General features: G+C 42.3%; 1 protein-coding gene and 1 long non-coding RNA gene across 2 annotated transcripts in view; both read left to right on the top strand.

Annotated features, from left to right (window-relative positions):
* TMEM132C (transmembrane protein 132C) overlaps positions 1-19,755 on the top strand; it is a 257,003-nt gene that overhangs the window by 154,331 nt on the left and 82,917 nt on the right. The window lies entirely within an intron of this gene.
* On the top strand, positions 5,420-10,308 carry LOC310751470. The gene is made up of 2 exons (XR_014542533.1): positions 5,420-5,531; positions 10,157-10,308. It is a non-coding gene; the product is annotated as an uncharacterized lncRNA (long non-coding RNA).

Here is a 19,755-nt window from a genome sequence, read left to right as displayed (position 1 = left end):
CTCCAGTTAGATACTTCACCAAGGAGGTTCTCAGATTGTGGTCCACAGGCCACTGGTGGTCCATGAATTCATTCAGAAGGTCCCGGGAAAGTTGGTGGAACAGCTGAGAATATCTGCATTCGGATCTGACAACAGACACCAAGACAGTTTCTTTAAAGCAGGGTTAGATATACTGAACAGATACACTCAACACCCTGGCCTAGGACCCATGATTTTCACTTTACAGCGCTGATGTAGTCTACTAATTTTTTTCCTAATTAAAGTATCCCTCTCCAGCAGGAAGGTAAACGGCATTTCCGTGCGCTGCTCTGGTTCACCAGAAGCGGCTTAGTCATGCTGGCCACATGACCCAGAAGCTGTATGCCGGCTCCCTCGACCTATAGAGCGAGATGAGCACCGCAACCCCAGAGTCATCCGTGACTGGACCTAACGGTCAGGGGTCCCTTTACCTTTAGGTACTAGTTAAAATGGTCTTTCTCGTTGGCTTGGCTTAGGGCCTGTGGTTTTCATAATAATACAGTGCTGATGTTGATGATGCTGACCCTGAAAAAAAAAAGTTTTAAGTGGTCTGCTCAGAACCCCACCAATTTTCAGTAGCCTACCAGTACAAAAGTTTGAGAAGCAGTGGTTTAGCACTAGAAAATATGTATCTAGGCTCAGCTTCAGCATAAGCACCTGCAATTGCCCCTATCCTTCTTTCCTGTTACATCTGAGAAAGGGCTCAATGGACTTGGTTTGTTTTCTACCACTTACTCAAATGTTCTCTCTTGTTCCTTGCACATATTTAAACACAGGATTTATAATCATGAGCAAAGTGGGTTTTAAGTAGCACCTCATTGATTTTTGTTAGTTTCCATGCTCCAAATTAATGGACTGAGACCACACTGCTTGTGATCAAAGCAGCAGGGATTCAATCAATGAGTCTACTGTGATGCATGAGGGAAGGACTTCAGTCCCAGAATACATCCAGGTGTCAGATGTGTAGAAAGAGCACATCCAATGTAGGAGGCATATTTAGTTATAGCAGGGATGGCAAACCTGTGGTCCTATTGCCATTGCTGGATGTCCTGTTCCATCAGTCCCAACCAGCGTATACCCTCCAACACGTGCTTTGGGGCTCCATGCTCTCATGCGAGGTTGCAATCTTGCACTCCCCTCCCCCAGTGCACCCACACAAACATAAACAGGCTCTTCTCTTAAGCCCTCCAATCCCATCCCTTGGTCAGTAGCTCATTATCATTCCCTCCTGTTGATCTACTTTAAAAATAATTGAGGGATGGCAAACCTCTTTGTCTACGTCAAAATATAATTGCAATTTCTATACTGAAGCCAGGAGGAAGGGAAATCAGTTACCTTTGCAAATCTGCCTGTTCTACTCTTTTTCATAAGCTACAGTTATATGTGATGATAGTTGCAGTTATCAAATGAGCAATACAGTGTAAGACCCCTTCTAAAGATTGCCCAGGGTGAATGTTAGCAGGTATCCTGGTAATGGCTTGACCCCGCAGAAACACTAATTATGGGGCCCAAATAATTCAAATTTATTTCAGCCGCTTGACTCACAGTCTGTTACCAGCATGCCTTGTTGTTTTAGACTTTTCACACCTGCCCATGTGTACAAATCAAGGTTAAGCCGTCTGCTGAGTTTCTTAAACGCAACCATATTCTTTGCTCTGACACGATGAGGTCTCTATCTCCTCCTTGTTAACCCCAGTCATTTGCACAGGCAACGCCTCCAATCTCACAGTTCCGTCTTGTACAACACGGCATAATGACCATTATTCATCAACTTGATGTTCTGGCTTAACAATACAAATCATGCTGAACTCATCCTTCCCTTTCAATTCCAAATCAATTTTCTGGGAGGAAATTGATTTGATTAGTGATCCATTTGCTTAGCCTGTTTCAAACGCTTGAAGGTTGTTAGGGTGACCTCTAGAGTCTCTTGTGAGTATTGTGATAAGTGTCTCTTCCTCTACATGGACTAATACAGGGTAAATCTACCTTACATAGTTAATTTTGCAGGTGAGCCCGCGGCAGTCAGTGAAGACAGTATTGAAGTAGATGGACCAGTGATCTGACTCATTATAAGGCAATTTCCTTTGTTCTTTGTAGAACACATAGCTCTGCCCACCAGCAGAGGAGAATGCTTGTGGGAGCTCAGGAGGAATTGATTTTCAGGTGTGAAAATGGCATCCAGGGGGTGGGGAAATTTTGACAAATTGGCAAGGTGATGGAAAAAGCAGCGGAAACAGCTCCAAAAGCTCAACCATTTTGGTGGTTTCCTAAAAACATCTCCTCTCCCAATATAAAGGAAATGTGTTCTTCACTTTCACAGCCTGCAAACAGAATCTCAAGAGGAGAGCTTTTCTCCACCCTCCTCTGGCTATTCTTACCCAGGCAGCTCTCAGCCTCAGCTCTCAAAAGGTATCAATCCCTTGTAAGGCTCTGCCGTTTCGCTTGCCTCCAAAGTTTGTGACAGCTCAGATGGATCTCCTACATCTTGCATCTTAAACTTTGCATCGGGCTCCTGTTGGTGCAAGTCCCTTTAAGACTTGCATGCACCCTGCTGGGCTGACTAGCCAGACTTTTGTGGGCCACTGACATGGGCCATTCATTATCTCCTGTAAAAACCTTGGTGAGATATTAATCAAGCAGCAGGAGCTTCTTTCTGTGCAGTAATTGCTACTCTCCCTGCTATTCTGTCTCTCTCCTTCTCTACCCAGAAGGCCATGCATGGGAAGCAACATGCAGCCTGTCTCTTGTAGTGTTCCTGCAGTGCTACACATGCAAAGGGGAGCTTCGATCTCATTTGGAGCTTGTGAGAGCAACTTGGGTGTGTGGGTAAGCATCCTACCAAATCAGTGATGTTCACGATTCCAAAGGTGAGGAGGGTGTGCTGAAGAAGAGGAGCACATTCTCGTGATTTTCAGTAGTGTCTCTATGGGCTCAGGAGATCTGTGGTAGGGGAAGGCATGGGACGGGAAAGGAATCAGACCTTCAGCTCCAATGCAGATGCAACATCCATCAACTTGGCAATTTCATAACCAGGATGCCTTTCAGGAGGTGACGTAGATGCTCTGTGGCAGCCCTTATTGTGCTGTCTGAATTTCAGCCTCAGATCAATATTTTCACACTGTCAAATTATGAAACTGGGCCAAATAAACAGTGCTAGCAGCTCATCCATCATGGCTTCAATTTTGATGCTGGGAGGAAATGAGTAGCCTAATGCAGGACTCAAATACTTGAGTTTTTACATTGCTTTCCACCTGCGTTTCACTGTGAAATTTATGTGTTTGTGTGTGTGTGTTTTGGAGAATAAATGACCATCACTGATTGATGGATTTTAAAATATTTTTATTTTTATTATCACTATTATTTATTACATTTGTTTACCACCCTTCATCCGTAGATACAGCAAAAAAATATATAAAAACTTAAAATTCGTAATAAAAACAGAACAATAAGCCCCTCCCCCCAGCTCCCCCCCCCCCCAAAGAACATTTAAAAGGACTTTGGTCAGCCAAAAACCTGTTTGAAGAGGAACATTTTTGCCTGGAACCTAAAGGTGTATAATGAAGGTGCCAGGCAAATTTCCATGGGGAGAGCATTTCTATAATTTCTATAATTGTTTTTATTTGTTTCATTCCATATATGAATCATTTCCTGTGGAACACTTCAAATATTATATTCAGTTTTAGTCTTACTTGAAGTAAACCCTTTGAAATTAATGAACATGTCTAACTGAAGTCTATTGATTTCAGTGGTTATAACTCTCAGTGGGTATAACTTGATTGGACACAACCCTTGAAGTCCGACATTGTATCTTCCTCTTTGGTCCAGTAGTGGCTGGTAACCTTTGAGGAGGGCAGGGATACCAACAGTAGGTGGAGCAAAAGCAAATTACAGGCAGACCTACCCCTGACTCGCTATAAGTAAGAAGGCAGCCAGATGGGGGCTGGCTAAGAACAGACTGTGTTTGGAAGGGCAGCCCTTCATTCACCCCAATCAACCAGCCTCTATTGGCTGGATTGGACCCAATGCCTGTCCAGTGTTTCCCATCATGGCCACGGATATCCATGGCCACGGGCAATATCCGTTCTTGACTGCCTGCCTCTCGGGAAATGTCAATCAGTGCTTCTGAACCACGCAATGGGCAGGTAAGATGGACATTGGTCCATCCAGCTCAGGGTTGCCTACACCAGGGCTGAGGACCAGGATCTAGCCTGTGGGCCACATACTGACCTCCCCCACCCTCCACTGGCCACTTTGACAAATGGGTGGAGCTTCCCATATGTTAATAACTTAACATTGTTATGACATCAGGAATACAGGAGGCCGACTGCCTTCTTCCGAATGAACCCAATGGTCCAGCTAGCTCAGAACTGTGTATACTGACTGACAGTGACTCTCAAGGCACAGAGGCTTTCCCAGCGTTCCTGGAGATTGAACCAGAGGCCTTCTGCATGCAAAGCAGATGCTTTTCACATTGAACCATGGCCTTTCCTGACTGCAAATGGTGACCCAGCTAATTGGTGCCGACTGCAAGCCCTGCTTTCGGTGTTTGCAGGTATAATTTGGATTCAAGCCATGCCCCCAAATCAACACCCCCCACACCCTGCAGACAGGCAAAGGTGTCTGCAAAGCCAGCTTACAGGGTGTGGGATGTTGGTTTGTTGGCACAGGTAGAATGCAAAGCATACCTAAAAATGGATCGTTTATGGAGCTTGATGCTGTCGGAACTGATTAGCAAGCCCTGTTTGCTGAGAAGCAGTAAAGAACATGCTTTAAGCTCCTGGTGGTTCCTTTACAGCCACATCTTCACCTGCTTTACACATTGTGTTACATATGATGTCAGATATGGGACGGGTGGTCCTGGTTTGGGGGATATAGCCTTTCAGGCCAAGTTAGACTCTCCAGCACTGGTCTGCACTGACTGGAAGCAATTATCCAGACCAACCTTTCCCAACTTTGGGTTCTGAGATGCTGTTGGACTACAGTTCCCATCATTCCTAGCCAGCATGTGGTCAGTGATGATGGGAGTTGTAGTTCAAAAACATATGGGGACCCAAGATTGAGAAAGGCTGATCTAGACCTTCAGAAGGGAGTCTTGTCCCACTTGGAGATGCTGGGAATGGAACCTGGGACCTTTTGCATGCAAAGCATGGGCTCTGCAACTGAGCTACAGCCCTTCCATTTAGAAATTATTATTACAGCTGATAGACCTCCCCTCTTTTACCACTGTGCCTAATCCTCTCCAAACCTAAATTGTGCCTTGTACATAGGAGTATCTCCCTTTGGCCATTCTGGACTGACTGCCAAGCCATTTAATTAGATCTGGGACAGATGGAATGAAAAGAAGCTTCAGTGCCAAGGCTCTTTGGAAGGGTGTTGCCTTGGAGATGCCATGGAAGCTCTCCATGTGGTTCTTGATCTGGGGCCGCTTGTTCATGCATGCAGATGGTCGCTTGAAACCACAGGGGTCAAGTGAAGACCATGCCTGCAGGAACGTTGCTGCTTGAGCCTGCCAGGTGAGAAAGAGAAATACCAGCAAGGGGTGTATGTGAATTTTCACCCATCCTTGGGTCAGCATCTTGGGTGGGAAATAGAAACCTTAGTGAAAGAACCAGAATAATATTTATTTATTTATTTATTTATTTATTTATACATACATGCCCCACCCATCTGGCTGGGTTTCCCCAGCCACTCTGGGCAGCTTCCAGCAAAATATTAAAATACAATAATTCATCAAACATTAAAAGTTTCCCTAAACAGGGCTGCCTTCAGATGTCTTCTAAAAGTCAGATAGTTGTTTATTTCTTTGACATCTGGTGGGAGAGCGTTCCACAGGGCAGGTGCCACTACCGAGAAGGCCCTCTGCCTGGTTCCCTGTAACTTGGCTTCTCGCAGTGAGGGAACCTCCAAAAGGCCCTCGGTGCTGGATCTCAGTGTCCGGGCTGAACAATGGAGGTGGAGATGCTCCTTCAGGTATACAGGACCGAGGCCATTTAGGGCTTTAAAGGTCAGCACCAACACTTTGAATTGAACTGTGACCATAGTAAATTGCCTGCCTTGCAATGCAGGGTGTTTGTGTTTGTGTTTGTGTGTGTGTGTGTGTGAGAGAGAGCCACTTAGAGGTTATTTTGGCATTGTGGTATATAAATATATGAAATGAGTGAACAAAATAGAATAACTACCCCTCTTGAACAAACAACCACTGAATAATACGACCACTGCCAAGTTCCCTTTTAGCCCCTGCTGGTCTTTAATTCTGCAATTTCACAACCAAGTTGTCAAGGCTGAGCACAAGGGTTCTGGGTACAGGGGGCAGAAGGGGCTTCAGCACCCCCCCCAGCTGCGTGGCAGCTGAGACAAGTGAGGGGGATCTTTGCTTTCGCTCGTCCCAGCCTCTGCCCGGGAGTACAGGAGCCAGGCAGGGGCTGGGACAAGGAAGCGTGAAGATCACTCTCCCCATGTCCTGCCCCCAGGTGGTGTCACGTGGCTGGGTCCCCTCAAAGTGGGGGCCCGGTTGGAGCCCCTGGCAGAGCAGCAGACAGAAGTCAGAGGAGAGCCAGAGAATGCTCCAACCTGCAACTCTGTTTCTCACTACATGGAACGGCTTCTGGTTGTGTCTCTGTCAGAGAAACTCTCCACGCATTTTCCTACACAAAGAGACTTTATTTCTCCCAGAATTTGGCACATCATCTGACCTGATAGCCATCAGAAAACCCAGCATGCCAAGGAAGTTAAAATCCATATGGAAGAACTCATCTATCACAGCCATATATGTGTAGGTTCTGACAACTTAATGCCATCTGTCAGAATTTCTCCTTCTAGAGAAATGATTTCCTACCCAGAAGAAGATTCTCTACATTATAAAAAGCCTTAGGGTTATTACTATTCGTTGAGACTTAATCCTTTGGCATGAGCAGCTGTATCATCCTATCAATTATTTCTAAACTGAATATTGATTGCTTGCTCTTATGCAAGTTTAGAACCGAACATGGAGGCAGAGTCACGGCTGTGGAGCAAACTTTGATTTGTTTCCTTGGTCACAAAGGAGACTGTGACCTTGTGTGATGCTGACAACAGACTGGAGTTGTTTTTTTAACTCCTGCCCCCATCTAATCAGGAAACATGAACCTTTCCCAGCATGTGTCCAGGACAGCTAGTGAAAAAGTTGCTGCATGGGCTTTATCCTGCCCTCACTCTCAGTAGGCTTTGCTTGTGGTGCTGTGGTGTAAACCACTGAGCCTTGGGCTTGCCGATCGGAAGGTCGGCGGTTCGAATCCCCACAACGGGGTGAGCTCCTGTTGCTCGGTCCCAGCTCCTGCCAACCTAGCAGTTCAAAAGCACATCAAAGTGCCAGTAGATAAATATGTACCGCTCCTGTGGGAAGGTAAATGGCATTTCTGTGCGCTGCTCTGGTTTTGCCAGAGGCGGCTTAGTCATGCTGGCCACATGACCCAGAAAAACTGTCTGAGGACAAACACCTGCTCCCTCGGCCAGTAAAGCGAGATGAGCGCTGCAACCCCAGATTTGTTCGCAACTGGACTTAACTGTCAGGGGTCCCTTACCTTTACCTTTTATCTCCAATGGGTAGAATCCAGTTGGTGCTCCTAGCACTGCTGGCTTCAGCAGAGGTGCCTACTAATGGAAGAAGAGAGGAGATTATTATTGTTTAGGGAAGCTTTTAATGTTTGATGCATTAATGTATTTTAATATTTTGTTGGAAGCCACCCAGATGGGCGGGGTATAAATAATAATAATAATAATAATAATAATAATTATTATTATTATTATTATTATTATCATCATCATCATCATCATCATCATCATCATCATCATCATTATTCTTCCTCCTCTTTGCAGCCCCCAGAACCCTCCCACACATACAAATCAATTTCGGTGAATTACAGGACCTTCCACAACAGATTTTGGGAGGAGTGTTGTGAGCTGCAGGGAGGCAGAGGAGTTGAAAAGATCGTTAGTGGACACCTCCATTGGAACAGAAGTCCTTTGCACTCACAGAAGGGCACCTATGTATTTATTTGTTTGTTCTTTGCAGTGATATCCCTCCTTTCCTCAAAGGAGCTCAAGGTGCTGCACACCATTCTCTTCAACTCCATTTTATCCTCACAGCAACCCTGTGAGGTCGGTTAGGCTGAGACACTGTGACTAGTCCAAGGTCACCCAGTGAGCTTCATGGGTCCTATTCCAACACTCTAACCACTGTACCACTGACTGTTGGATACCACTCAGTGACCTGAGACAACAGTTGTCCATGTTAATGCAACTGAGGGCCATAACAGAAGTGAGACCCCTGGAATCTTAGTGGTTAAAAGTTCAGGATATATTTTTATAAAGGAAATAGACAAAACATTTTTAAAAGTGTTGGTTTTTTAACTGTGGGGTATAGCAAACCCCCTCGGTACATGCTATAATAACCAAGATGGGTTATCTTTTGGTTTTAGTATGAGGGTAAACTTGGATAGTTGGGAGACTCAGGCAGAGGTTGGACAAATAAGAAAGATTTATTTTACAGAACAAAGTTAATGCAACAAAGGATGTGTCAGGAGATAATGTTCCTTTAAAGGTAAAGGGACCCCTGACCGTTAGGTCCAGTCATGGACGACTCTGGGGTTGCAGCGCTCATCTCACTTTATTGGCCGAGGGAGCCGGCGTACAGCTTCCGGGTCATGTGGCCAGCATGACCAAGCCGCTTCTGGTGAAATCAGAGCAGCGCACGGAAATGCCGTTTACCTTCCTGCCGGAGCGGAACCTATTTACCTACATGCACTGTGTGCTTCTGAACAGTAGGTTGGCAGGAGCAGGGACTGAGCAATGGGAACTCACCCCATCACGAGGATTCAAACCGCCGACCTTCTGATCAGCAAGCCCTAGGCCACCCACATCCCAAATGTTCCTTTAGGAAACACTTAAAATAAGCAACTGAAGTTTAAAAGAAGCTGTGTGTTTAATACCTTGTTTAGAAGCCCGTAGCATCCACTATATTTGGTATACCATATTTTTTGCTCTATAGGACGCACCCAACCATAGGATGCACCTTGTTTTAGAGGGGAGAACAAGAAAAAATAAATCTCCCCCTCTCTGCACAGTGCCCCTTCAGTGAAGCGGCAGGAGAAATGGAGCCCCTTCCATTACCCCTCTCACTTAGCTGAAGAGGCGCTGCGCCTTAGCTGAAGGGGCACCTACCCTTCAGTGAAAGGAACCCGAAGCCTCCAGAGCACGGCGGGAGCGCTCCCACTGCGCTTTAGAGGCTTTGCGTTGCTATCGCTGAAGCCAAGGAGCCTGCATTCGCTCCATAAGACGCACACACATTTCCCCTTAATTTTTGGAGGGGGAAATGTGCGTCTTATAGAGCGAAAAATACGGTAATTATTAATATATATTATTACTATTACTACCACTATTGATAATTATGATGGGAGTTACAGTCCAGCAACATCTGGGGATCGGGGTTGAAGTGGTTAGATTAGGACCCAGGAGATCTGGGTTTAAACCACTGCTTGACCTCACTAGTTGACCCAGGGCTAGTCATGATCTCTCAGTTTAAACTACCTTGCAGGACTTTTGTGAGAAAAGAATTAGAGAGCCTTCTGCTGGCCCTCAGCTCCTGTTCAATTTTCTTTGCACGATATGCTGCTGGATATTTTCCGCCTGTAGGAAAACAACTTTTCAGACATGACAAATGTCACCTCACCTTCTTCCATAGCAGAAGCAGATGTTCAAAAAAGAGAGGGAGAAGGCAGAAAACAGTCTTTTAACTGCCAAGACTCTTCTGAACTCTCCTTCTGTAGTTAAGAATATCGAACAGCAATCAATACTAGTGAGAGGACTATCTCTCCCATTTTCTGTTTTTCAATCTTTCCAGCTAACTGTTATGACTGCAAGTCAAAAGCTCTTTTAATATCCTATTTATATGGGGAACGTTTTATTAACTCAGAGAGACAAGTCAGGCCTGCTGATTTTCTTTTTTGTTTTCCTCGAGGAAATAGTAAAACATGACAGGTAATTTTGTAAATTTAGACAGTCAGCAAACATCTGTTGAAGATGATAATGTCTGAGTGGTTTTGCTCTTTCCACCAAAACTTAGTTACATTCGGTTTGCGATTAATTTTTCATTGTCTTCCAGTTAAATGGGAACTGCTTACACAGCTGCCTCCAATAGAACCATCGTTGTTTCCCATCCCCTGCCAGATCGTAAAAGTTGGGTGCAGGCGGGGACATCAAAGGCATCTCCGCATGGAAGAGAATGCAGACAATAAATTCACCTACGGGTGTGCAGTTTTGTTTTAAGTTATTTAGTCTGATAAATTGCCTACTGCATGGTGAGGTATGCAGCCATATGTGTTCCAGAGTGGAAGTCATTGCAAAGATTTTTTCTTTTTTTCTGAGTTGAGGCATTGTGTTATTCACACGATACCTGGCAAGCTTTTTAAAAAAATCTTTTATTTAAGGCTTCTGAGAACTGCATTGAAGACAAATGATTCTTTAGCTGTAATTCCTGCATTTCAGGATGTTGGACTAGATCAGGCATGGCCAAACTTGGCCCTCCAATTGTTTCGGGACTGCAACTCCCATCATCCCTAGCTAACAGGACCAGTGGTCAGGGATGATGGGAACTGTAGTCCCAAAAACATCTGGAGGGCCAAGTTTGGCTATGTCTGGACTAGATGAACCTTGGGTTCCCTTCCAACCCCATGATTCTGAGGTGATTTGGGGGGGTAGGGGGGAGAGGAGAATGGAGACAACCAGCAAGCATAAACCTCTGCTCTCAAGGACTGTTGTGTGGTGTAAGAGAGAGAAACTCAGGCTTGTTACTTAGTACTAGGGATAGATGGAGCTGTCAATTTTAGTTTCTCATTTTTCCAATCCTCAGTTCAGTACTCCATATTCCTGCAGCAATTTGAAAAAGTTTTTTTAAAAAAACAAAACAAAAATCCTTTTGAAAAGCCATCAGCATTTTAGTTTTATTTTTTCCTAATTCACACATTTTTGTATGCAGCTTTTACTAAAATGCACATTTTTGCAAGCAATTTCTCCTAAGCCAATGCATTTTTAATGTCCCCCCCTAATATGTATATCCATTTTTATGCACACATTTTGCCTAATATAATGCATTTTTTTATACATTTTTGGGTTGGTGGAGGAACCAATTCACAAATTTGGAGAAGTGTGTGTTTTGAAGGATGTCTGCACTTTGGTTTCCCTCCTGGTTCAAAGAATGCAAATTGGGTAGTTTCTTATTAATATGCCAACAAACTCAGTGTTCCCTCCCATCCTGACTTAGTGCTATTTATTATTTACTTATTTTAAAGCATTTATATACCACTTAATATTTCCAAAATATCTTAAGTGGTGTACAGTCTAAAAAGCAATCAATATACAAGTTTTTAAAAATTAAAAAGTAAAACAAAAACACATCCTAAAACCAGTAAAATAGCAATATAAAAACACATAAAATCATATGCAAGCAAATAAAACAGAAATTCAGACTTACAAGTTACTTATCACTTAATATGTACAGAAACAAATGCAGATATGTAAAAACAAATAAACTATATTGCCTTCTACTAGCGATGGAGCAGAATTTTGTTCCCTCTGTGTTTTTTTAGTAAATTGACCCCATTTGCACATCTTAGGCTAATACATAGACTGGAAGGTTTTTTTATCCTCCAGATTATGCAGTTCTCTGAATTTTGTAATAACAGTTTTCACCTCCTGCCCCCCTTCCTCAGCATGGTTAATGGTCAGAGATGGTGAGGGTTGTTGCTGAAAACATCTGCAAGGCATCAGGGTAGGGAATCCTGGACTATGGAGACACGGCAAGGCCACATCTGCAATATACATTTAAAGTAGTATCATGCCACTTTACACTGTCAGAGAGCTACAGTTCCCAGAGTTTCCTGGGAAGAGGGGTTGATTATCAAATCACTCTGGGAATTGTACTTATGTGAAAGGGGTAGGGGGTCTCCTAAGAGCTCTCAACACCATTAACAAACTACAGTTCCCAGGATTCTTTGGGAGAAGACATCAGTGTTTAAGGTGGTATTATATTGCTTTAAGTGTACAGTGCAGATGGGGCCTAAGATGCTATCTCACCTGGATCAGAGAAAATGGATTGTCTCCTAGCACTCATAAAGTTCACCAGTCTTTCCTTTCACTTTGTATTTTCAGCACGAGGTGAGGACTGTTGATGTTTACACGACTAGTGATGTTTAAGCCCTGTTCTGACCTTTTATGGGATCTAGTTTTGACATAAATGTCAAGTTAACAACTCAGATCAGAGCTTTGGAGAAGCACATCAAGGAATATATTGATAGAAATCAGCAAGGAGCTTCATTATTTGAATGATCTGATCTTTGGAACTGTTTCCACCTCTTCCCTCCCAATTTCCCATCAATGTTACCACCTACTTCTATGAACTTTTCTGGGAGGGAAAAATAGCTAATGACATATTGATTCCCGCCCCCCTTTTGCAATTTTGGCACTTTATGTACATCTCTGGACAGAGGTGGAGATAACAGCCTCCTTTAAAAGACAGAAAGAGAGTGAACATTCTAAAGAGAATGGTAAAAGTAATTCGTTTGCAACATTCTTAAACAAAGTTTGCATCAAGGAGAACTCAACTCAAGGACAGACATTTTTAATGCAGTTGCTGTTCAGACTCTGCCTCTTCCAGTTAGGAGGATCTGGGACCATGGGCTGGGAAGGAACCCCTGCTTCAGACTTTGGAGGTCCACTACCAGTCAGAGAAGACAATGCCAGGCTCAGTGGGTCAATGACTCTGTATAAGGGAGCTTCATGTCCTAGGAAAGGATGATAGCTGTGTGGTAGAACACATTTGTGGCATGCAAAAGGTCCCAAGTGCTGGCATCTACCTTTATTTAAAAATAAAATAAATAAAGATAAGCTAGGGCTGATGGGTTGTTGTTGTTTAGTCATTTAGTCGTGTCCGACTCTTCGTGACCCCATGGACCAGAGCATGCCAGGCACTCTTGTCTTCCACTGCCTCCCGCAGTTTAGTCAAACTCATGCTGGTAGCTTCGAGAACACTATCCAACCATCTTGTCCTCTGCCGTCCCCTTCTCCTTGTGCCCTCCATCTTTCCCAACATCAGGGTCTTTTCCAGGGAGTCTTCTCTTCTCATGAGGTGGCCAAAGTATTGGAGCCCCAGCTTCAGGATCTGTCCTTCCAGTGAGCACTCAGGGCTGATTTCCTCAAGAATGGATAGGTTTGATCTTCTTGCAGTCCATGGGACTCTCAAGAGTCTCCTCCAGCATCAAAAGCATCAATTCTTCGTCGATCAGCCTTCTTTGTGGTCCAGCTCTCACTTCCATACAACCATAGCTTTAACTATACAGACCTTTGTTTTTGTTTTTGTTTTCCTTTTTTTATGATATTTATTGAAGTTTTACAAAAAGCAGAAAAATACTGAATAAAAAAAAACAAGAGAAAAAAAGAAGAAAAATACAAAAAATACACAAATACATAAAGAAAAAAGATACAAAATACAGAAAAAGTGAATAGAAAAAATTAAAAACAAATCAATTTTTTCATATCTTGAATTTCGTTTGCTTATTTCCCTGACCTCCACACACCTCCCTTTTTTGTATTCCCGTTCACATAGTTCAGCAAATCCTTACCCTCTTTCATTTATCTTAACTCTATATCTCAACATATTATAACTATATATTTTCATCCGTTATCAATCCATTTTTACATTTTCTTATTAACCTTGTTGCTAAGGCCGCTTAATTTCAATCCAGCATCATTTTAACATTCATTAATTTTACAATATTTCTGCAAATAGTCTTTGAATTTCTTCCAATCTACTTCCACTGACTCTTCTCCCTGGTCTCGGATTCTGCCAGTCATTTCCGCCAGTTCCATATAGTCCATCACCTTCATCTGCCACTCTTCCAGGGTGGGTAAATCTTGTATCTTCCAATACTTTGCAATGAGTATTCTTGCTGCTGTTGTAGCATACATGAAAAAAGTTCTATCCTTCTTTGGCACCAATTGGCCGACTATGCCCAGGAGGAAGGCTTCTGGTTTCTTCAGGAAGGTATATTTTAATACCTTTTTCATTTCATTATAGATCATCTCCCAGAAAGCCTTAATCTTTGGGCACATCCACCAAAGGTGAAAGAATGTACCTTCATTTTCTTTACATTTCCAACATTTATTATGGGCAAATGATATATTTTTGCAAGCTTGACTGGTGTCATGTACCACCTGTATATCATTTTCATAATATTCTCTCTTAGGGCATTACATGCCGTAAATTTCATACCTGTGGTCCATAACTGTTCCCAGTCAGCAAACATAATGTTATGTCCAACATCTTGTGCTCATTTAATCATAGCATATTTAACCGTTTCATCCTGAGTGTTCCATTTTAACAGCAAGTTATACATTCTTGAAAGTATCTTTGTTTTGGGATCTAACAGTTCTGTTTCCAATTTTGATTTTTCCACCTGGAAGCCAATTTTTTTGTCCAAATTATAAGCCTCCCTTATTTGATAATAATGAAGCCAGTCTCGCACTTTATCTTTTAATTTCTCAAAACTCTGCAATTTCAATTTGTCTCCTTCTTGTTCCAAAATTTCCCAATATTTCGGCCATTTGGCCTCCATATTGAGCTTTTTCTGAGCCTTTGCTTCCATCGGTGACAACCACCTTGGGGTTTTATTTTCAAGTAAGTCTTTATATCTTATCCAGACATTAAACAATGCTTTCCTGACAATATGGTTTTTAAATGCTTTGTGTGCTTTGACCTTGTCATACCACAAATATGCATGCCACCCAAAAACATTATTAAAGCCTTCTAAATCCAAAATGTCTGTGTTCTCAAGAAGCAGCCATTCTTTCAACCAGCAGAATGCTGCTGATTCATAATAGAGTTTAAGGTCTGGCAAGGCAAACCCACCTCTTTCCTTTACATCAGTTAGTATTTTAAATTTTATTCTGGGCTTCTTGCCCTGCCAGACAAATCTAGAAATGTCTCTCTGCCACTTCTTGAAACAGTCCATTTTGTCCAAAATTTGCAATGATTGAAACAAAAATAACATTCTTGGCAATACATTCATCTTTATAGCAGCAATTCGACCCAACAAGGAAAGCTTCAAGTTTGACCATATTTCTAAGTCCTTTTTCACTTCTGACCAACATTTCTCATAATTGTCTTTAAATAGGTTTAAGTCCTTAGCAGTCATATTAACCCCCAGGTATTTTACTTTCTTAACCAATGTTAAACCTGTCTCCTTCTGAAACCTCTCTTTCTCAAACGGTGTTAAGTTTTTCTCAAGAACTTTAGTTTTTAACTTGTTCAACTTAAATCCTGCCACATGACCAAATTCGTGAATCAATTCTAATACTCTTTTAGTACTAGATTCTGGCTCCTGTAACGTCAGTACTAAGTCATCTGCAAAAGCTTTCAATTTGTACTGTTTGGCTCCAACCTGTATACCTTTAATCAGACGGTCCCTTCTGATCATATTTAGCAAAACCTCCAGGACCGAAATAAAAAGCAATGGGGAAATTGGGCAGCCTTGTTGTGTCCCTTTCTCTATCTTAAATTCCTCTGTCACCACGTTGTTAACTATTAGTTTAGCCTTTTGTTCTGAATAAATTGCACTTATACCATTTTCAAACCCTTGACCAACCCCCATCCCCTGAAGATTTTTCTTCATGAAACTCCAAGAAATATTATCAAAGGCTTTCTCCGCATCTACAAAAATTAAGACTGCTTTAGTATTAATGTTCACTTGCAACTTCTCCAAAATGTTAATTATATTCCTCGTGTTGTCAGACAAGTGTCTACCTGGGAGAAAGCCAGCTTGGTCTTTATGTATCTCTTCCACTAATACTTTTTTTAATCTTTTAGCCAAAATATCAGCAAATATTTTGTAATCCACATTGAGCAGGGATATGGGGCGGTAGTTCTTAAGTTGTGTCTTTTCAGACTCAGTTTTTGGTATAAGCGTAATATAAGCTTCCTTCCACAACTCTGGCACTTTTTTCCCCTCCAAGATTTCATTACAAACCTCCTTTAGTGGTTAAATTATCCAATCCTTCAAGGATCTATAATATTTTGAGGTTAAGCCATCCGGCCCTGGAGATTTGCCAAATGCATATTCTGGATGGCACCTTCCACCTCCTGTTCTGTTATTTTATAGCTCAGCATTAGCTTATTTTCTTGAGAGATTTTTTGTAATCCATTTGTTTTTAGAAATTGGTCTACATCAAACTCTTTCTGTGGCCCTTGTGTATATAACTGTTTAAAGTACCTCTGGAAGCATTTTCTAATTTCCACTGGATTCTGAATATTCTTTCCTTCCACTTCCAAGTTGGTAATGGTGTTAAGCTTTTGTCTTTTTTTCATTTGCCAGGCTAACAATTTCCCACATTTATTAGCCGATTCAAATGTCCTTTGTCTCCTTTGTCTAATTTTCCATTCGATTTCCTGATTCATCATCCTCATATATTGAACTTGATATAACTTTATTTCTCTCAGAATCTCTTGTGACTTTAGTTTCGCTCTCAGTTTCTTCTCACCCTCTTTTATTTTTTTCCAAAATTTTGTCTTTTTTCTCATTTTGAGTTCTCTTCTTTATTGCATTCTGTTGAATCAGAAACCCCCTCATAACTGCTTTGCTTGTGTCCCAGATTACTCTTTTTTCGATGGTGGTGTTCAAATTTATCTCAAAATAGTCTCTCAAGGTTTTTTGGGCCTTCTTGGTAACCTCTTGATCTCTAAACAAGGTGTCATTCATCCTCCATCTGAAGGAACCTGTTGGTGTTTATGGCCGGAGCAAGTTTTAGGGCAAATTTCCACTTTTCGAGTCTTAGGTGCCAGTCCTCTAGTTATCCAGATTTGGTCAATTCTTGTCCATGTCATTTTGGCTTCAGAGAAGAAGGTTCCCTCTCTGCCCAAGGGATTCTTTATTCTCCAAATGTCAATCAAGTCCATATTGTCAGTCATCTCAAAAAAGGTTTTTGGTAGTCTGCCATCTTTGGTAACTACCTGTCTCTGCGACTTGTCCATGTTTGTAGATACCACTCCATTCATATCTCCCATCATGATAATGTTGTAATCCATATAGTCTAGCAATGTCTCATGCAACTTCTTAAAAAATTCAGATTTCCCCTCATTTGGTGCATATACTCCTACTATCAAAAAATTTTCTCCTTGTGTATGGATTTCAATTGCCACAAATCTTCCTTGGTCATCTTTAAAAACAAATTTCAGTGATAGGCTCTCTTTTGCATAGATTACTACTCCTCTCTTTTTAACCTTGTCCAATGAAATAAACTCTTGGCCCAATCTTTTATTAATCAATACTTTCCTATGTAGCCTTATCACGTGTTTCCTGTAAACAAATCAAGTCCAATTGTTCCTTTTTCAGTAAATGAAAGACTTTTTTCCTTTTCTCCGGGGAATTAAATCCATGAATATTCCAACTTAATAGTTGCAGAGACATGGTGTGTTTATTTTGCTTTTCCTCCAACTGCTCCCAATAGTTGTTCTTGTTCTGATGGTGGTATCACTTTCTCTAGCTTGTCCAATCCCAAAGGTAGTGGTACTATGTCTTGTGTTCCTGGTTTTAAAGCTTTTGGCTCTTCTTCAGCTTCTTTTTGCAGGTCTTCTCCGTGCTCTTTCAAAAAAAATTCTTTATCTTCCACTGATCTTATTTTAAACTTTCTCCCTTTAAAGGTAAAGGATAGGCCTTGGGGGAATTCCCACCTAAAAATGGTTCTGTTTCCTCTCAACAGGGCCACCAGATCTCCGTAGTTAGACCTAAGATCCAAAAGGTATTTCGGGATGTCCTTAAATATCTCCACTCTTGATTCGTTTATTTCCAAGGTCTTCTGGAAGTGCAGACTCAGTATTCTGTCTCTCTCCTCTTTTGATCGGAGGGTAATCAAACAGTCTCTCACCCTGTTCTTTCTCCCCCCTCTCCCCCCTCTTCCAAGTCTAAAAGTGCTTACTATCTTGAAGTCTAACTTGTCTGCATCTAAGTTCCAAAAGTCTGCAAATTCCTGCGTAAGAAAATCACTCAGACTGTCTTTCTCAAGTTCAGGTACAGCCCTGATCCTTAGATTTGTCTGTTTTTCTTTTAATTCAATCATAGACAGCAATGACTTGTGATCCTCAAGCTGCCTACATATCAGTGGTATCTTTTCCTCTACAGCCAATACTTTTTCCTTTGCTTCTTCAGCTGTCTTTCGATTCGAGGTGGATTCCTGCAGCAGTTTCTCAATAGATTCAGTATTTGAGTTCACCTTCTGCCCCAAGTTATTGATGCTTAAAGTGTTTTGATCAATTTTAGTTGTTGCTTCAGCAACTTGTTTACTTAATTTTTCCAAAGATTCAAAAATTTTTCCTAATGCTGAAGCTAAACCCTCTTCAGATGCCATTCCTTTAAGCGCCACTTGAGCAGAATCTTCCCCTGGTGGGGCAGGAGGGCCAGATGCTGATGCTCTACGCTGCTGCAGTCTAGTTTTACCCGATCTTGTTGTTTTTTCCTGAGTCAAATTTGCCATGACACTTTATCTAAGGATCAAGGTCAATCCCACGGTTAGGGCTTGTTTTGTAGTGGGAAATTCCCCTGGCCAGTTTAGAGTGGAAAATTCCCTGGCCAATTGCAACTGTAACAATTTCAAAGTTCCTCTAGGGGGACACAGTAACAGTCAAAACTTGTTACAATAAAGTAACTTTTACAACTTTTACAAATCCCCCCTTTAGCGAAAAAGGCAACAGTTTCAGGTCCGGAGAAACCCTTCAGAATCAAAGTATCTCTCTTACAGAGTTAGCTGTCAAAAAGTTGCATTGTCCTTAAACAGCGCGATTCACAGTACGGCAGTTCTATTGTCCCTTGGCAGTCCGTTCCCAGGCATTAAGTGATGGTCTTTGTTCCCTTTTCTCTCTTTTTTTTGCAGGCAAAAAAATACTTCCCCTTCTCCCTCCCCTCTCCTGCACCTCAGGGAGGGAGTTCTCTTTTATTGATGTTAGGATTTGAGTCTTTTTAACGCGATTTTCAGGGTCTTAGCTAAGACAGTCTTTGCTTTGATCTGTTTACAAGAAACGGAAGGCGGACTTCCTGTTTGCACCTTCCCACTTCGGTACCAAATTTAATATTTTTTTCCTTAATCCCCGATCTTTGAACTTGACCTACTCACGGGTAGTTGTTTAATAGCCGAATTGTCACAGGAAAAAGGTCAGCGCTCTCCAGCAACAGCTGTGCGGCTTCACTCCACGGAAGAAGCAATTGACTCTCAGCACCGTGCCAAACTCCCCGTTACGCTCCGGAGCTCGTAACTGGGCTCCCTTGCAGATTGGGGGGGGGTGCTGAAGGTGCCCGCCGAGTCCCACGGTCACAGGCTTCACCCGCCTGTGGTTTCAGAGGGGTCCCCGCTTCGCCGTAGCGGCAAGACCCGATTTCTGCAGAGCTGTGTCCCTCAGAACTAGAGGGATTCCGCCATTGCCAATGGCGCCGCCTCCAGAAGTCAACTATACAGACCTTTGTTGGCAAGGTGATGATGGTTGTTGGCAAGGGCTGATGGGAGTTGGAGTCAAACAATAGCAGGAGGCTCACAGGTCCTTCATCCTTGGAATATGCAGTCCTTAACATTTCCCTCTCTGGACTAGATCTTAGGAGGAAACACTGGGGGAGAGTTTAAAAAAATTATTATAATTACATTTCTATTCCACCTTTCCTCCAAGTG

This window comes from Podarcis filfolensis (genome assembly GCF_964270895.1).
Source record: "Podarcis filfolensis genome assembly, chromosome: 16".
Classification (NCBI taxonomy): Eukaryota; Metazoa; Chordata; class Lepidosauria; order Squamata; family Lacertidae; genus Podarcis; species Podarcis filfolensis.
Note: the sequence above shows the minus strand (reverse complement) of the source record. Positions and strands in the feature narration are given on the sequence as shown.